The sequence below is a fragment of the Patella vulgata genome, chromosome 5 (genome assembly GCF_932274485.2).
Source record: "Patella vulgata chromosome 5, xgPatVulg1.2, whole genome shotgun sequence".
NCBI lineage: Eukaryota > Metazoa > Mollusca > Gastropoda > Patellidae > Patella > Patella vulgata.
In genome coordinates this window covers 515,722-536,529 of record NC_065883.2, presented here as the reverse complement: position 1 = coordinate 536,529, position 20,808 = coordinate 515,722, and positions in this window count along the sequence as shown.

Below are 20,808 nucleotides of genomic sequence, written 5' to 3'. Positions count from 1 at the left end.
GTGCCCATTCGCTGTCCATCCAAGGCAGTGGTGGTGGAGGAGGATGCTCTGTCATACCGTGATAACCACCTGGAATGATGAGTGCATGGGCTAATCGTTGAGCATCTTCGGCCGTCAAGGAAATAGTAAACGGCAGCACATCGAGTTGAATCGGAAAACGTACCAAATCTTGCTCCAATCTAGTTGCTGTCGTGGTACAAGGCTCGGACGTAGGAAGGTGTAACGTCTTCTTTCTTTTTCGATTGGCTTGAACCGTCGATAGAGTTCATAGGCTCCTTCACACCAGTACCAGTAACGTTGTTCGACGTTGAACAGTTTGCTGGTAAGGGTGCTGAAGTTGTCGATGCTTTCTTCGGACTGTCTACAGGCAAACAATCCATGGCCAAATTCGTCACAGTTGAGACATCGGTGCTTGGCTTCTTTTTCCATATGTTCTTTTTTTTTTAGACTGGTAACAGGTAAGGTTGGTAGCGTTGGGGACAGGCGGGAGCCCAGTGTCCGACTTGTTTGCATCGATAACAGGTGTCGTAGCGTTTACCCGTGTTGACTTCTTTAGTTTCTCCGTGTGGTTCTCTTTGAGCTTCTCTCCTGTTTGCGAGGTTGAGGGTGCTCGTTGAGGGCAATTTTTATACCAATGAGGTTCTGATGCTCGTTCAGTGGTTCTTTGTGGACAGTCCGTACCAATGTTCATTGCTTCCACACCCAAAACAGCTGTTGGACTGTTGTATAGGTTCTGATGGTCGTAGATTGGTTCGTTGAGGAGTCCATTGGTACCACCAGAAGTTTCCATACATTTGAGTACTTGAGTAACTGTCTCCAGAATGGAGTGTGGTTGGTGATATATCCCCCAAATCACGTGATTGGGTGACGTGGCATTCGTTCATTGGTCACAATAGACAACATCCATGTCGTTGAGCCTGTTGCGTATGAAAACGTCTGGAACGGCGCTGGTGTCCTAAACGTAGGGTGTAGCCTAGTGAACTCGCCATTGTAGAATGCTATAATTTGGTTGGCCCTGAAAAGGGCCTTTTTTGGTCTGTACAATTAACAGGTACAGATTGTACCCTTGCTTTTTTTTGGGACAACTAAATCCATGAGCGTGCCTCTTCCAGAAGGTGTTTTTCATACTGGTCCCGCCCAACTGCAACAAAACCAGGCATCACTCGGATGTTTGATCTGTTGGGTAGAGCGCCCCCGCACGTCTCACATGTCTTGGAACGCTTTCTTTCTGTCCATACTGCTTACACGATAAAAATCCGCGCGATCGGTTATTTATTTTTATTTGCCTTGTGAAATTCTAAGAACAATATTACAAAATGTTCTCTATACCAGATCAGTAACGAACAGTTCACAGTATGATCAGCTATTTAACAATCTTCAAATTTCTGTTTCTTCGGAACTCTGTCGAAATCCTGTGTCTTCTCAATTCTGTCCAAACCCTGTATCAAATCATGACCCAATGCTTGAACTAATCACACAGTTTTTGCGTCGTTTATAGGCCTACTTTTATGAGTCTTATAGTTAAGTCCGCGCGATTTGTTTTTTTTTTTTACTACCGCTGACAAATAGGCGTGTGAAAAAATAACCCCCCTAGAGCTCGACCAGCATAGAAAGGAGTTGTTGGACCTCTATCGGCTACAGGCTCATGGAGTACTACCCCATGTGAAAAAATAAACCCACTGCAATCATGAGAAATTCTCTGAAGCGAGAGAAGCGAATGGTAAGCCTGTGGCAGGGGGAGTTTCAGCAAGTTATCTCTGAGCTGTGCAGAGAGGTCGGCATGGGAGGCCGAGCGAAACGATTTTTGGAGGGGAGAGGATACCACTAAAAACTGTTGCAACAGACCCGCTGCGAGTTCCATCGATTAGAGGCCCTGGAGCTCGACCAGCATAGAAAGGAGTTGTTGGACCTCTATCGGCTACAGGCTGATGGAGTACTACCCCATGTGAAAATATAAAACCCCTGCAATCGTGAGAAATTTTATGAAGCGAGAGAAGCGAATGGTACGTCTGTGGCAGGGGGAGTTTCAACAGCTCATCTCTGAGCAGTGTGCAGAGAGAGAGGTCGGCATGGGAGGCCGAGAAAACAGCGTGGCAGGCCGAACGGCCATGGTTTTTGGAGGAGATAGAGTACCTTCAGAAACTGTTACGGCAGACCCGCCACGAGCTCCATCGATTAGAGGCCCTGGAGCTCCACCAGCATGAGAAATGAGTCGTTGGACTTCTATCGGCTACAGGCGGATGAGGTACTACCCCCACCGTCTATACCCTCGACTGTAAGGCAAACCATAAAAGGCGTTTTATGACAAGTGCAAAAAGGAGATGAGTGCGAGTACACACTTTTATTCTATAGTACATTAACGTCTAGACCCTTTATTTTATGTCCGTTAACAATTTGTGGTCGATTTCATGAGGATTTGTTTTGTCCAGGATTTGGGCAAACAGAGTTATTTCTGACTTAGTCAGTAGGGGAAAACAACACCTTGAGTTTATATGTATGTATAATGCATTTCAAAATAATTCGTTTAATGATTAATGATTTTATGGTTTATTGATTGTAACTCGCATGTCATTTCATCATTTGCATAAATAAATTAAAGTCTCGTTTTTTACATAAAGTGGTTTATTTATGTTTGGATAATTTGATTTGTCAAACCAGTTAACCCTGTTCAGGACAATCACTTATCCGTATAGTTTGAAAGGCTAATTTGGCGTACTATAGGCCCAAACAATTGTTACTTGGTTCGTCGTCCGTGACCGTCAAGCTCGGGACCGTCACACATCCACTCCGCCGTTATCCCAATATGACCCGTTTACATGGCAGCTAACAACAGGGCACCAGGACGATGAGGAGGATGACGCAGAGTTCATAAAGCGTATCGGCCTTGGTTAGGCAGTCGACCAACCAACGGCCCTTTTATTTATTCAGAAAGAATTTTCATATTCCATTTTGATTGCAAATAATAATTTTATGAGGTCCGCTCGATCCTATTTCGTCCATTCGTGCTGTTAATATGTAATTTATAAGTTGTCTGTTATAAAGTATTTTAATCAGAACGCGCTTTTCTTAGTTAATGGGATCATTGGTTTGTTTACCTTTACGAACCTGTTCTCTCCCGCGTCACAAATGGACTGTGCCATTTTGTTCCACGCTGTTTTCTTCGCCGGCTGCACGTGGCCGAAAACCCCTCGTAGCTTCGTAAAAATAGAATGCCGTGAATCAACGAGTCGATGGGCTACAGTAGTAAACCCAAGTATCAATATCTGCACATAAATAAATGTATTTATGCCTTCATTACTACCGCATTGTCCATCGGAACATACACGAGCCAACCGTCTGTCAAATAACAAGTGCTCGACTGTTGGTCACGTAATTTAGTGACGTATTATGGCGCGTTGTAGGGATCATTCATGTTAGTTGGCCTTCGCAACTCACTGTGTATAGACGTGTTTTTTTGGAAAATGGCTCAAGCGTCATGCAATATGCCTTCACTGGTAAGGAATTGATTATATTGTAATAGGTTGATTAACCTGTGCCTGTTGGGGAACCCGATTATACTTCTTTAAAGGGACAATAACACTCTTGCTGACTTGAAAGCTCCAGAAAATAAATAATATCTCTAAGTACTAGATGTTTAAGTGTCCTACCTGTTGTGTAAATTATCCATTACATCCTATTTTACTTGTCCAGAGGGTTCGAAAATATTTTTAAATCGAAGTTTCATTTGAAAAGGTTTACGTTAGACGTTTCAAACCATTATGTTGAATTTTTCAAATTTTTTAAATAAGGTGTGTTTAGGTGATGAAATTTGTATCATCAATTAATTGGAATATTGTAAAATAGTACAATTTGTTGACCAGAATAAAGATTGGGACATATTATTCAGTTACAAGAGTGGTATTGAGCCTTTAAAAAGAAGGCCCATTTTTAGTGTAAAATTTCAGTGATAATTTTCGGTGTTTACCGTGCCTTTGACTTTTGATCTTTTGTCTTAACTGGGAGTCGATGTTTGACTCCAGTTATTTATATTACCTGTCTTGCCCTTTTACTGAAGGTGTTACTGGTAGGAAAATATATAGCAACTCCTTATATAATTGAATGATCAGATTTGTCCGTAGACCTAATGTGGTGTTATAACCAGCCAATTGGTGCTACCAACCCTGATCTGGTGCTTTGAACCGAATCTGGTGCTTGTATGAACGAGCGGGGTGCCTTGAACCGAATCTGAAACACTAACCCGGTTATTACCTAAGCTACTATGAATAGTATTAGCAGCAGAACATAAATAAGGTTAATGTTCATTAGAAATACTAAATACTATTGTAATTATTCCTGGAACAGAATTTGGGCATTGAAGGGAGATAACTCCTTGGGATTTTTATTTACAGGAAAACCATATCTATATATCCAGAAGTTCCTGAATCGCGAACATTAAGTATCTTTATTTTAACTACTTTAAAAACTAAATACCAGTAAAACTATTTTCAACGTCAAACCTAGTAAATCTTTTCACTTCGATGTACATTTTTAAAGCTACTTTTTTTCGCTAAATATTGTATTTATTATATATATTTGTTTAATAAAGTTAGTGTTGTTCTTAATTGAAGTACTCTGTTATGTGTTTGTGTCTGGGTTATTGCAAAGGGTCTTCACGTACAGCTACAGAACACCCGCAAATTCGTTGGTTGCCAGCCGGAGGGTTGGTCGCGCAACAGTGCCTTATTTTTGATAGTGTAGTGCCATATACATATTAGGTCTGGCACTATACATATTAGGTCTGTTTTTAAGAAGGGGACTCTTTGCTCTCTATGAGGTCTGCGCTGAGGCTCTTCGATCCTATTTTGGGGGTTTGTTTTTAAGAAGGGGGCTCGGAAAACTCGATCCTATTATTTTACATAAAAGGGAGACAGATCGCGCTTTCTTGTCCTTCCACAATGGGGTCTTACGTATTGTACGAGGAGGCTGAAGACTGGGTAGAAATTATTGAAGAGGTCGTATTGGCGATATCGGAGCCTATAACAGCCTGAACCGATGGAAGTCGCCAGCGACTACGATGCCGACGAAGAGGGGACCTACAGCGCCGATGAATGGCTTTTGTCAGATCCATTCCTGGCCGATATGTATAGTTGGTTCCTCTACGCCAGTTAGACCTACCACTCCATCACCAGAATACATATTCGCGCCATTCACAGATATGGACACGTTGAAGAGCTGGTACCAGCCCGACGACGACGACGCCCCCGTCATAAGACAAGTCCGCCAACGCCTTGGCATCGAACCGACGGCTCTTTTCAGGGTCACCAACTCATCCAGAAAGAATTTTCATATTCTATTTTGTTTATAACCTTTACAAGAACCCTTAATATATCTTTAATATTCTAAAGGAAATCTGATCATAATTTGTATAAAAACTTGTATAAGAAGTTGAACAGATTGTCACACTTCACCTAGCATTAACTACGGTTCATTTTCCCAACGTTGCGTGACATGTGGATGTAGACAGGGAGAGGAAACCCGAGCAAGTTTAAGTCCCGAGAAAGAGCGAGGGAACCCCTGAGCAAATTTAAGTCCCAAGAAAGGGGTAGGGAAATCCCCGAGCAAAAGGGAGGGAACTTCCGAGAAAGGGTGAGAAATCCCGAGAACATTTAACTCCCAATAAAGGACGAGCGAAAAGGAAGAGAAAGGGGAATCCCCTATGACACCGGAAGTGACCTGCGCATGCGAAGCTTTTTTCGCGTAACACAGGAGCGTAATTGAAAATGTCAGCCGGAACCGGATACACTGGGCAAAACAGGCAATGCGCATGTCAACTTACCAAATCTCGACCAAATGAGATCACGTAACTAACAAAAATAATTCTACACTTTTTTTTTTAAATCTAACACTCACAAATACAATTTAAATTAAAAACATGCTGTCTTTCACGAAATAAATCTCTAAAGAGAAATTAGCCAAATTAATGACAACCATCGGAGTAATTTCATTGGTCTATATTTACAGACGTCACGAACTTCTCATTGGCTAATATTTTCGCGGTCTGTCGTCTGCTACGATTATGTAATCAAAAGGTGACAAGTACTTGAAGTAATCAAAGGGTGACAGATAATCAAACGCTGCCCTAATTAATTTAATTCTTAAAGATTTCCCTAAAGAAAATAAATTAAGGTACCGTAAGTTTAATTTGATTTTGTTTAAAAATGTGCGAAATAATTATAAATGGTAAAACATTTACCATTCAGGATGTTCCTGGTGATGGAAACTATTTTTCCCACTGTCTCTGGGTTTTGGAACTTATAATTCTGATGCCCTGAGTGCCAAATTTGTCAGTAGAAACTGGGACAACTGGAAAAATACAGTAACCATGCCATCATAGGCATGAAATGTCATATAAACAATATTGGAATGTAATGGTTTCTGGTAAGGGATGGACCACATTTTCCGAAATAAAAACTGCAGCCCATGTTCTAAATATCAAGGTAATAGTCAATCAAGGATATATAACGATTAGAATTTTTATAGACATTAATCTAGTTGTCGCCGGTGACAAGTAGATTTTATTTCTACTTGATATTTGAAAATGTTACCGTACTTGGATTCGATAAGTAGACAAGCGTTATTTTGACCCCCGGTATTGATATTGGCTATTTAGAGATGTGAATGCACTATGCATATGTACTTAAATATCCCTTTTTAAATAATTTCCTTATATGGCATCTTTCTACTACATAGAAAAATCCTGCATACATCTCAGTACATTTACATGCATGTGCCAACACATTAATCAATTATAATATACAGTAGAATCTGTATTAAGCACCCACCCAAGGAAATTTTCACGAGAGTGACCTCTTAATAAAAACTCAGTGTTTTTTTTGTGCCGACATCAATTAAATATTACGCTTGGATGCATTAAGCGAACATCAATACTTGCATCGGTAAATTTGGCCGTCGCTAAAACTTGCTTGGAACGAAAATTCTTTGATTCAAATCTAACATAACTTCTGTAAACGTGTCATTTTGTATCAACAACGATACTACAGTCTGCCATTGTGTTGCATTCGATAATATTTATCCATTTTTGTAAAGAAAATCCATGACATGAATTAATTTTATTTTATCAAACAAGCACATGAACAAAAGAACATCGCTGAATTTGTTACCTATTGTCAGGGGGTGTAACCCTGCATGTTAGATTATAGGAGGCGCCAAAACGTCTGTTTAGCAACAAGGTGGCAATGGAAAAGAGATACTAGATGATCGTAATAAAACTCGTCGGTACTTTTAGTTTATTCAATCAGATTCTAAAAATGTTTCATTACGCTTGAAAACAACGAGCGGGGTGGTCGTTTAAAAAAACAAAAGATTAATTATCAGATAATCCCGGGTTTATTGTTATTTTTACATATTTTGCAAGTTTTCCACAAATTTACTATTTGTGGTGCAGAACGGAGGGCCTGACAAGGACAGCTGCCTAGTCCTTCGGATGAGACGAAAAACCGAATTCACGTAAAAGATCCCTTGGCAGTTGGAATTCGATATAAGAGTAGGCGATAGTGCCGCTGCTCGGGAAAAATTTCCACTTTCTGGCGTTTGCCCGTCTTAATTAGCCCAGTAGGACGTTAAACCCCGTTTCATTTCTGTTTACTATTTGTTATTATTATGAGCTATGCGCGTTTATCGTGCGCAATAGTCATGTCCCTAGTCAAATTTTCGCGCTCACGTAAATCACACTTCGCCATTAAATAACTAATAAACTATGCATTGTCTTGGATCGTCCTGAATGTGATTTACTTCACAATACCTTATCTGTAAACTACAACATAATAGGCTGTTGTTGAGCTTGCGTAACTTTGCAATTCATATTTTTCCTACAGCACAGCTATTCGTTCGGGACTTCGTGCCTTTGGCATTTTTAGCGTTCGTGAGTCAACGCCTTTCTGTAGAATGATTCAGTCAAACTTAGTTCATTTAACTAATTTACATGAATACATAATTCCACTTTGGTTTTTTTTTTTTTTTAAGAAAATGTCACAAGACGGGTCAGCATTATTGGACCGTGAATTGCCACAGGTGTTTGCTGATTTATAGCCAATGAAAGAACCCCTAGGGAGTTAGGCAATTACCTTATTGGTGCCAATAATGGTAAATATTTCAAAGAAAGCCTGGGCATACCTGAGCGCACAGAACTAATTTTGGCTACCTGGATTTCTCAAAAAAGCAGAAACCTACCTCTACGACCCAGCATCACTCACACCTCGGTGATAATGCTAAAACGGATCCAACCGTTTCATTGGCCTCATTTGCTGGAGAGAGTCGACATCTTTAGTGTTCAAAGATGCACGAAAATATTGCCCGATTTTGAAAGAAGAGGCTCGTGGGTACGTTGCTGATGTAAAGACACAGAAGTAGACTGGTGTGCTTAAGAACTACGAACTCGCACAAGCAAGAGAATTTAAAAAATCTCAATGAAAAGCGGTCCTGAGGTCATTAATGATGTTCATGAAATGGATGATTTAAGTAGTCCCCCACTTTATTGTTTACTCTATTTTGCATTATTTTCTTAAAATTCCGTTAGCTATTTCTCTCGTGAGCACTCCTCTTTCTGGAACTTGCCATATCGACTCAGCTCCAAAACACTTGTCAAGTTTGCCATCAATTAACCTTAAATATCTCCCGTGACGTCACAATAGGGATGCTCACTGGTATTCCTGCTTTCGAAAACGAAGCATATCTGTGGACTTCACACTGAGCTAGCTTAGTTCTGGTGGAAATCGTGCAACCGAAAGTACAAACGGTTGGACGATCTTACTCGACACCGGAAAACCAAACACCAAGTAGATCTCTTGGAAACCGCTGTTAAACAGAGGATCGGCCATCTTTCCACTCACTGCGAGGTAAGCTGTTGGAGTGATGACGTCAAAAAGCAGGATGCAATTACTGCGGACACGGTCTCCGAATCAGCGGGGGATAAAAATGAGAGTTCATCCTTTCCTCGAAGTAGAGGCCTGGCCAGTTTTTCGCACATTGAATCCCAATGATTTGGCAGAATCACATCTCAGTAAAGACCGGGTGTTTTTACGACGTTTCAATCGCGAAACGCAAAAAAAACTTAGTGAGCTCCTTGTAGAATTCAAGAAAGACTTTTCAAAGTATGCGAAATTAGCCTAACTCAAGGCAGAGAATGAAAATCGGGACGATCTCCGAATCTATTTAGCTATGGTACCCCCAATACCGAAAACTAATAGTGCATACATCTCCATAACCTAAGAGTTGTTCAGAATCCATTATTTTTATTTTTTTTATAAATTATTAGTCAAAAGAGTTGGGAACCAAGAGTCTATGCAAATATACATATTTAAGACTGCAATTTATCAGCCGAACATCTTAGCACATTTTTTTGTGCTCGGTGCACACCGATTCTATATAGAGCCAACCGCACATCCTCAATCAAGCCTGAAGAGTTCGAATAGAACGAAACTAGTAGCTTATTGAGAGAAATCTATTCGCCTATTTTTACAGATTTTTTTTTTACTGTAGTTTACTTGAAGCGGTTTCTGGGAATGAAAAAATCGCTTTTCTTGTCACAGAAATTAAGTATTACAATAAAGTTTTAAATGTAAAGTCACCTCACGATCTCTTCAAATTGTCAAAACAGGGCAATAGATTAGAACTTAGAAGTAATCTTGGGCAAACTCTAACCAGTGATACACAAAATGTCAAGGACGTGATTAATCCAAAACTTGAGTAACACGTTAATAGTAATAATCGTTAACAAAAATCACATGTCGAAATTTGTCCAACATTTGACAGAAATTGGATCGAATCACTGGATTCTGAATCGATCTTTCTGGTGAAGATACAGACTACGAAACTAATTCTTAACATTTTTCACATGAATTTAGTAATTTTTAAGATAACGTCTACATCGCCGTAGCATATGAATATAGATGGTGCCCAGGATTGGTAACAAAATTAATTGACGAAGATGCGTATGCCAGTTTGATAGGAAAAATAGGCGTGTGAAAAAATATACCCCCTTCAATCATGCGAAATTCTCTTAAGCGAGAGAAGCGAATGGCAAGCCTGTGGCAGGGGGGGGGGGGGGTCAACAGCTCATCCCTGAGCAGTGTGCAGAGAGGTCGGCATGGGAGGCTGAGAAAAGCAGTGTGCAGAGAAGTCGGCATGGGAGCCTGAGAAAACGGCGTAGCAGGCCGAGCTGCAATGTCTTTTGGAGGAGAGAGGGTACCTCCAGAAACTTTTGCCGATTAGAGGCCCTGGAGCTCAACCAAATAGGCGTGTGAAAAAATAAACCCCCTTCAATCATGGGTAATTCTCTGAAGCGAGAGAGGCGAATGGCAGGGGGAGTTTCAACAGCTCATCTCTGAGCAGTGTGCAGAGAGGTCGGTATGGGAGGCTGAGAAAACGGCGTAGCAGGCCGAGCGGCAACGGTTTTTGGAGGAGAAAGGGCAGACCCGATAGGCGTGTGAAAAAATAAACCCCCTTCAATCATGGGTAATTCTCTGAAGCGAGAGAGGCGAATGGCAGGGGGAGTTTCAACAGCTCATCTCTGAGCAGTGTGCAGAGAGGTCGGTATGGGAGGCTGAGAAAACGGCGTAGCAGGCCGAGCGGCAACGGTTTTTGGAGGAGAAAGGGCAGACCCGTCGCGAACTCCATCGACAAACGACAGTCACAAATATATATATAGATTACAATGAAACCCACACATTTGGTAGCTCTGTTACTGGTAGATGCTACCATATTTCTACAGATCAAAACCTTAATTGTAATACGCAAAATATAATATATTTATTGACCTACAATTACTAAAGATTACAGTATGTTGGGGAAAACAAGCAAATATTGTAAAACAAGGTTTAATAATCATAGATCAGTAGGAAATTCTGAAAATGCAAACAAACAAGTATTTCAAGATTTTAAACAAAATCCATGTAAGGATTTTGGATACAGAGTACAAATAATTGAAAAACTTCCTGGTTCAGAACACCTCAGTAATGGCAAAATTGATCCTGCAGTTACACAAAAAAGAACTAACGCAGAAGAAACTTGGATAATAAAATTACAGACCATTTTCCCTTCTGGTCTCAATGATAGATTTAAAAACATCGATTATAGTAACCGTGATGAAAACACTTTGATTACAAGAAATTGTTACAAAAGACTTGATCATTTATTTCAAAATAAAAAAAAGTTCTCTCACAGGTCTGCGATAGGACAAATAGAGAAATTATCTGAACCGAGAGAAGCGAATGGTAAGCCTGTGTCAGGGGAGTTTCAACAGCTCATCTCTGAGCAGTGTGCAGAGAGGTCGGCATGCAAGGCCGAGAAAACGGCGTGGCAGGCCGAGCGGCAACGCTTTTTGGAGCAGAGACAGTACCTCCAGAAACTGTTGCGGCAGACCAGCCGCTACAGGCTGATGGGATACTACTCCTACCGCCAACCCCATCGCCTTACAGTTTATACCTACGGCTGTAAGGCAACCCATAAAAGGCCATTTTCAGGGCCATTCAACGGCCCTTGTCATGGCCATCAACTCATTCAGAAGGAGTTTTCATATTCTAATTCCAAACCAAAAATCATAATAAAAATCATGAGATCCTATTTCGTCCATTCGTGTCCATATAGTTTAAATTTAAATGTATTTTAAATACATTCTGGGTATGTTTTTTAAGGGGGGGGGGGAGAGAGAAAAGTTCCAGGCCAAAGCAATCAAGTCTATGATGTGCTCAACTTATTATAAACGACTCCAAAGATGTAACCTAAGGGGGTCCAAAAACAGAAAGCTCATTTTCAACCAACGACAGGAAAATACGAAGTGTACGTTCAAATGCCGCTCTTGTACAAAGTAAGCAGGATTTACAAAGAAAAAATACTGCAAACACCGCTAAGGAAAAAACAACGTAAAATAGATACTTTGGAAAATCGCAAGGTTACGGTCGAATATTTCGGAAAAAGATGCAGCTTGCACGAATCTTCAGCGAACTATCGATCCTCACGTTAATAAAAGTTTGGTGGGCAAGTTTAATGATAATACTTGTATGGAATTAGTAAGCTAACAACATGGGATGAAGAAAATTCCACAAGTCATAAACATAGTTTCAAAAAATATGTTTGATTTTGATATTTCAAAAATTTATCTGCCAAGTGCAATAACAATTTGCAGTCTTGTATTCCAGGCACATTTTATTGCAAAGCGCCACGTTACAGACATTCTCTTGAAAAGTAGCAATTTAGATTTGCATTTTAATGGAACTTGTCGAGACAAAAAAAAAAAAAAATACTTTGGATTTTGAGGTCAGCACAGATAATACTGAATTTGGGATTTATGGATATAGCTTGGGCAGACAATACCATTAATTAATTTTATTTTTTAAAAATCCCAGTATAGGGGTTTTCCAATTCACACCATTTGAAAAACAATCATTTTTTCTAATCCCAGTCTAAGGATTACTTTTTATAGAAATTGAGACAAAGGCGCATGCGCCAAATACTTGTATATATAGCCTGGATTATTTTGTTATATCATTTATGTACTCAACTCTGGCTGATGAAGGGCGGACAGCCCGAAACATGTTCCAGACCTAGATTATAATTTTTTAAACCATCTACACAATGTTGTGAAGTTTGTTGCCGGGGATCCTCTATTTTTGATAATTAATGTATTTAATGATTTGGCCAAAACTATGACAGGAAACAAAGAAGTATTTGAAAATTTGATTTCCTGATTATCTTCGCTCGTTCCCGCGGTAGTTATACTGGCACATGAAAAATTACTTGCCATATCGACTCCTCTCAAAACACTTCAAGTCAGTTTGCTATCAATTAGCTTTAAGAGATCTCCCGTAACGTCACAATACGGACGCTCACTGCTATTCCTGCTGTGGACTTTGCAAGGATATTTTCACACGTTCATTCTGGTGGAAATCGTGCAACCGAAAGTACAAACGGTTGGACGATCTTACTCGACACAGGAAAACCAAACACCAAGTAGATCTCTTTGAAACCGCTGTGAAACAGAGAATCGACCAGCTTTCTCCACATTGAATCGCGATGATTTGGCAGCATCAAATCTCAGTAAAGACTGGGTGTTTTTACAACGTTTCAATCGTGAAACGCAAAAACAACTTCGCGAGCTCCTTGTAGAATTAAAGAAAGACTTTTCAAAGTATGCGAAATAGCAGCATAATTCTTAGCCTAACTCAAGGCAGAGATTGAGAGAATAAAAAAAAAATGTACGATCTCCCAATCTATTTAGCTATGGTACCCCCCCCCCCCCCCAATAGCGAAAACTCAATAAAATAAAATAAAAATAGTGAATACATCTCCATAACCTAAAAGAGTTATTCAGAATCACTCATTATTTTTAATTTTTTTTTTTAGAACTGTCAAAAGAGTTGGGGGCCTATACAAATTTAAGATACCGGTTCTATATATAGAGCCAACCGCACATCCACAATGAAGCTTGTGTACCCACCGACTATATAATATAGAGCGAAACCGCTAATCCTCAATGAAGCCTGGGGAGATCGAATAGGACGAAACTAGTAGCTTATTGAGAGAAATCTGGGAAGTCTATTCGCCTATTTACAGATTTGGTTTCTGCAGTTTACTTTTTGAGAATAAAAAAAAAATGTTCTTCTTGTCACAGAAATTAAGTATTACAATAAAGTTTTAAATGTAAAGGCACCTCGGTCTTTTCTAATTGTCAAAACAATTTGGTTACCAGCGATACACAGAAGGTCAAGGACATGATTAATCAAAAACTTGAGCAAATCGGCGATAGTAATAATCGTAAAAGAAAATCACATGTCGAAATTTGTCTAACACCTGCCAGAAATTGTATCGAATTTTAAAGAAACGTCTACATTGCAGTAGCATATGAATATAGATGGTGCCCACGATTGGTAGCAAAATTAATTGACGAAGCTGCTTCTGTCATTTTTTTTACACCCGGCGGTTAACGATGCATTTCGTTGAACTTCTGAAATTGCGCCTGTTGAACAAAAACCTTATGCAACCAAAACCGTAACAATATACAGCAGTATGCATGCTCAAACTAGTGAAGAAACGATCTAGCCAGCCGGTCTAACCGCACTGCAAGTACATACTGCATATTATAAACCAACTTAAGTTAGTTTTGAAAAAGAAAAAAGCAGACGGTCCACAACACACCGAGTTCGAACGCTTTACTACTCATGCGGATTCTGCATTGTTGTAAATAATCGAGAAAGGAGTACCTGGCCCGGGAAGCTCAATGCGGGAAACTTACACTCACGTACTTCTCCAAATTATTCAAGACCCAACTTTGAAAGACAAATGGAATAAAACCACCGAACTTTGGAGAAAACACTGATATCGAGAAGCTGCTTGTTGTTGATCTTTCGGCATTCGACAAAACTGACAAATTTTACCTTTCACTTAATAATAATAGTAAGATATCAGATATTGCTCTTTATAGACTAATGTAGGCTTATTCTATTCACAAACATTCCGATTTTAACCATACAAAACCATACGAGATAATAGTAATTGCAAGGGAACTGAACCACACACAAACAATTATACAAAACATCTTTACAGACAAGACCCAATACGCAGAAATGACAACCAAACCATCAGAGTAAGTGAATGGATGCGTCCACTGCGGTGTACAGTCCGGGGTCGGAAGGGACACCGACTTCACTCAAAAATGAAAACTAACAATTCAATAAAGAGGAATATATCCAAAAATAAGTAAAATGTATTATACTAGTCATGTGATGAAATATGAATATGAATGAAATCACATTGAAGGAAAATTACTTATATTATAGGATAAACAAGCAACCATATCGGTGAAATGTACAAAGAAAAAAAGCTAGGGCATACGTCCTCATTACCGTAAAAAACAATACTGAATACAAAGAAGCAATTAATGGAGAAAGTGCAACTTGTCTCGACAACGGTCGTCTTCTGAATGACGTGACGTGAAAAAAGCGGTAGTTTGCCAAATGACGTCACGAGTTAAATGTAACCAAAAAAAAAAACAATAGAAAGGGCGATAATCGGGATAAGTCAACGCCAAAAAGTTAATAAACTATCAATTTAGGAACTCATCGGAATTATTCAGCTAAGTAATTCCATAAAATGTAATATTAAAGCGGAAATTGCAAATTTTCTAAGAAAGTCAAAACGTAATTATTTCTATGTCTTTTGCTCAATAGATTGTCAACTCACAATTATACGATCATAGGTGTCATTCTCACACTTAAAACTCCTTTACACAGGAAATAACAACACAATTACCTCCCTTGTTTTCTATTCTCCACCATGGAGTAGCTTTTTTCAAACGTTTGAAAATGAAGAGGAAAATGATATTTTTGCCAATTTCTCAGCTGGCAATAGTGAATTATAGGATTAATAGGATTATTCTTTAACAAGGTAGGACTGTTTATGGCTACCATCTATTTTCAGGCTTTATTTTAATAAATTTTAAAAATATAACTTAAAAATTTGTAATTTCCGCTTTAATACACCTAAAAGAAATGGAAACTAGGTATGTTGAAGAAATGGAACCATAAAATTGTATTTCACTATTTGAATAAAGGCATAAAATAAGGGCGATAATCCAGATAGAGAATTAGGAAACTGCACAATTTTTTTTAGAGACAATTAGATCTATTCAATTAGATCATTACCCAATATGTAATTAGTTATATAATTATAAGAAATGTCAAACTTGTTATGTTGAAGAAATGGAAGTTTAGAAATTTCTTTTAAAATACGTAAATGTGTTCCGACTTTGGAAGTGCAAGTTAAAATAGAGATTTTATTCTAGAACGAAACAGTCCTTTGCCTTTAGCCAAGCTTAGGCTATCGTTACATATTGTTAAAAATCGTGATGCCTGTGAATGTGATAGTGAATAGAAAAAATTTATATAGCGTGACATCTGGTGCCAGTAGTTTCTTTATTTAATATTCAGCTGGGTGATATATTTCACTTTTATATGTGTTGAAAGTTCGCTTATCATGATAGGTGTATATGTCATCATGTATCGGAAGGGATAGTTTAGACTTTAAGCTACTTTGTATTTTGTAATCGGTTTTTCTTTTAGTGAAAGCAGTATTCACATTTATCAAATTTAGGAGGAACAATAATAAAAGAACAGGATGAAAGTTGAAAGACACAAGTAAATAGACATTCAGATTACAAGCGTCCACTGTGCTGTATGTTTTAATCAATGTAGACACAAGCTTCCAATCAAACTGCAAAATAAAACCCCTTACCAATGATTTGAAAGGCACAGTAGAAATAATGCGACCAATTTAGGCGTCGGTCGTCAGCTGACGTCATGATTTGGAACGTCGAAAAAAACTAACAATAATAAGGGCGATAATCCGAATAAATACTTTAATGCATAAGGTGAGTGAGCAGGAGCGAAGCCCAAACCGGTAAACCTGTCAACAGGAAGGGATAATACTCTTATAAATACCCATTTATTCCTAATTATTTATTAATCTTAACCTATCCGCTATATATCGGAAAATCTACCCGGATTATCGCCCTTATTATTCTCGGTGTTTTTGACGTTCTAATCAGCAGACTATCACACAGTGACGTCAAGTAACGTCATTTAGAAAACGGCCGCCGTGGGGACTGGTCGCATCATTTCTAGCTCAAATAATTCGGTAAAACAAAACTGTCTTTGATTATAAACGGGGGCTTATGTCGACCTTGCAACTGAAAGTAACGGGCATTTCGGCAACTGGTACTGATAGCAACTGAAATATTCACCCGAGCGCCCCCGTCTTCATTAGCCCAGGTTAGGAGCCGGGGGCAGTTTCACAAAAGTTCGTAACTTTAAGAAAAAAAACGACGTTAAGAAAAACTTACGAAAAAGATACGAATTATTTACGCCGGTTTCACAAAGGCCGGCGTAAGTTTTTTCTTAACTTTTTCTCGTATCTTTTTTCGTAAATACGTCACGAATGGTCGTGACGTCATGTTGCGTCACTTCATTCACACTTCTGTAAACATTCCCACGGACTGAATGTTGACAATGTCGGCAGTATAGCCGTTATGTTTGATTTGATCCTTACCTTTTGAAACATAAACGACGAAATGATATATTCCTTATATATGCTAAGATTTAGCGGTGTATTTATGAATAAAATGCTATTTTCATGCCTGTTGTTTACTTGTTTTTGTTTGCTACGTCATAGCGCGTGACATATAGTACCATACGTCGTCTGTAAGTCTGCCAAAAGCCGAAATGGAACCAAAAAGGCGAAAACAAAATTGGAACCCGGCAGCTCTCGGTGTTTTAATTGAGGGGGTTGAACAGAATTATGGGATTCTGAAAGGAAAATTAAGCAGCAGTTTGACTAGGTCATCAAAAGACGGAGTATGGGAGAATATTTGTACAGTAAGTGTCGGTCTTTGCCGCGATAGGCTTACATACATGTAGTACAGGGCCTAGTAATAGCCTACTGCATTAATACTAATAGTAATGCCATAGTCTTGTTTAATGAAAACTAGCGTACTGAGATTATTTTTCCTGAGCTCCTGTTTGTGATAAATTAAATACTATGTAAATGTTGTAGTATATGCTGGCTTACAACCGAAGGCCCACGAGGCCCTATACTTACTACGCTTCACTTCAGCCTGAGACTGCAAAGCCTAGGCCTATAGCCTATAGGCATACCGGTACTAATCCGACCCTGGCCATTAAAGGGAATTTCATATCAATCGTGAAGTCTGAACACTAGTCTCAAATTATGTAAATTTTACTTGCAGAGTGAACAGCGTTAAAACAAGACGATAATTCGTACGTTTACCTGAGTTTAGAATCAGCTGTTGCTTGAACATTAATGGAATGAAACCCTTTCCTGCAGACGAACAGCGGCTCATTTTCTCCCGATGGTGCTATGATGGCAACTTGTGGACCATCAATCGTTCCCACTACATTTGGGAAGCCTGCTATTTGGTGAAAACCTTCCTTTGTAGAATTGATATCTTCCATGGAATAGGGGAAATTTATTGATAATTTATCGTCAACACAGGTTGTTATTGCTCGTGAAACACGATAAATTACTCTAGACACTGATGGTACACTCACCCCATGTGCATCAGCAATGAGTTTTTGGAAGCTACCTGTGGCATAGTATCGTAATGCAATCAGGACTTGTAACAGGTGATGACAAGGATTTCGATCGGTAAGTTGCGGTTTCGATATCATCATTAATACAGTTAATAACATGTAATATAGTGGTCCGATCAAGTCTGTACCGCGAAACTAACTCCTCATCTGTATGAGTGTCGAGGGGGTTTAATCTATCCCTGAATATTCTCTCTCGCCGAAGTTGCCGATCCGCATAAAGTAACAAGGCGGCCATTTTGTCAAAAGATACGAAAAAAATTCCAACTTACGACAAGGTGAGAGTTGCCGTAGACTTTACGATAAAAGTTACGAATTTCGTAAGTTAAGAATTTTAGTGAAACGCGATTTTTACGTAAGTTTACGTTACGATAAACTTACGCAAATTTTTCATCGTAAGTTGCTTTGTGAAACTTCCCCCAGAACAGTAGGACGTTAAACTCCATTTCACCCGAGCGCCTTTTAGTTTTAGTCTTACAACTCTTAGTCTTTGCAACTTGTGTTGCAATGCAGTAAACACCACAAACTTTCAAACTCACTTGGTACAGTGACAGTCCCCAACGATTTTTACAATATCGATGCAGTTTGTTATTATTAATTATTTTTATTATTGAAGGTTGGTAAAGTATCAAAGTAGGAGGTTTTTTTTGCGAGCTGAAGGCCCCAACCCACGGAGCTCCGAAGGCACTAGACGTTAATTAACATAAGAGGGTTTGGGGGCATGCCTACTCGGAGATTTTTTATTTTTTGGCTTGGGCATTCAATATGGTTCAATTTGGATGATTTTATACCACTTTCAATAGTCTACACTTAAAGGCCAATATAATAGGGCTATGAATGCAAAATTGATTTATTAATGGAATTATTTACAAATAAGTCTATTTGATAAAGCTACATTTGAATAGCATAAAATAAAACCAAGTACGAACAATCCAAACCATGAGACAGAATTCGAAGTCCTAAAAAACGTTATAGGCAAAATAGTGTGTTCAAGCAAAATAGTGTAATCAGCAAATGGACTGCTCTTCGTGTACAAAATACACGACAAACAGTGGTAACAGGTGTCCGGAAGAGTAAGCTTACCCTGCCTGGCGCCACACCCGCCATAGCTGCATCCAAACTATTAGGCGAAATGTCAGTAAAATAGCGTGATTGGCCAATGAACTATCGGTATGTAAAATGCACGCGATGAACTGTGTTAACGATGTAGTAGACAATATCAGGGAGATAGTATACGTGTCAATTAAATATATCTACAATAATAGCCGAGAGAGACACGTTATATTTATCAATCAAATCAATATGACGGCCATAAAACTTTTTAAAGGTTTTAATAAGTTTAGTGCGCAAGTATCCTTGTAGTTGAAGCTTGGATGACAAATGCCTCGATCTACTTAAAAAATCAGAATAAAAGGAACAAGCTCTCGCGTAACGAATTAGCTGAGACACAAACACTCCATAAGCTGGTGATATTGGAATGTTACTACTAATAAATGGAAAGTTAACAATCGGAAAGACAAAGTCATCACGTTTATCGTACAATTTAACACTCAGTTTATGGCAATTGTCAAAATCGAGACGCAGATCCAAGTAGAGTTTACAGATTGAAGATATCTTTATTAGAAGCCAAGATATGACCATTTATATTCGGTGAATCGGGGTACTTTTTGTCTAAAATTTTACATAGACTCTTTGAGAGAAAGTCTCAAGCAATTTAAAATAGACTGAAAGGTCACAGGGGTCAATGGCACAAAATTCAGGAATTAACAATGGATCAGAAGCACATAATAATGCATAATACCTGGACAAAATATAGAGTATGGCGGGAAAAAAAAAATTGGTCGACCCCGATGTCGGCCATTTTGAATAAATTAAAAACAAAAAATGCGTAATATTGTTGAAATCGTAACTATTTATATTTAAATTCCTGTTACATTTACAGAATAATAAACAATTAATACAACATCTAACCAAATAAGAATCATGGTGATGCAAATATGCAAATTAGGTGATGTCAGCCATATTTTATTCCAAGATGGCCACCATTATATAATCTTGTATGGAGTTTATAAGTGTCTATATGTGTAACAAAAATAAGTGGTGTATTCATTAAAAATTCTTAATCAAACCTTACTAAAAAAAATAATTGGTCGATATTGGCCATTTTGAAATTCAAGATGGCTGCCACAATTCCAAGATGGCTGCCACCAGCGTCCACAAACTATTTTATCGCAAACCAAAAAAAAAAAAAAAACTGAACAAATGTCATCATCCAATATATCAAACTGAAGCAAATCTAAACAGCAATTCAAAAATAACACCTTTGCACTTCTTAAACCATTACAGTAATAACAGACAAGACAAATATAACTTAGGAGTAAAAAAAATCAAAAAGTATCATGTTTAAATGTATTTTCTGTGATAGAAAAGTCATGCAATGTTGCATTAGCATTTAGGAATCAAAGGGAGGTAATAGGACAGAGTTCACTCCCCTTAGACCACAAGTTTGATTTATCTGAGAAAAATTCTGTAAGATTCTGAATATTTTATACAAAACTGATCATTTTTGGTGGTTGCTCAGTGAACATTGCTAAGTAACATTATAATCATCTAAATTCCATTTTTGTCTGTCAAATTAAAATATTTACAATAT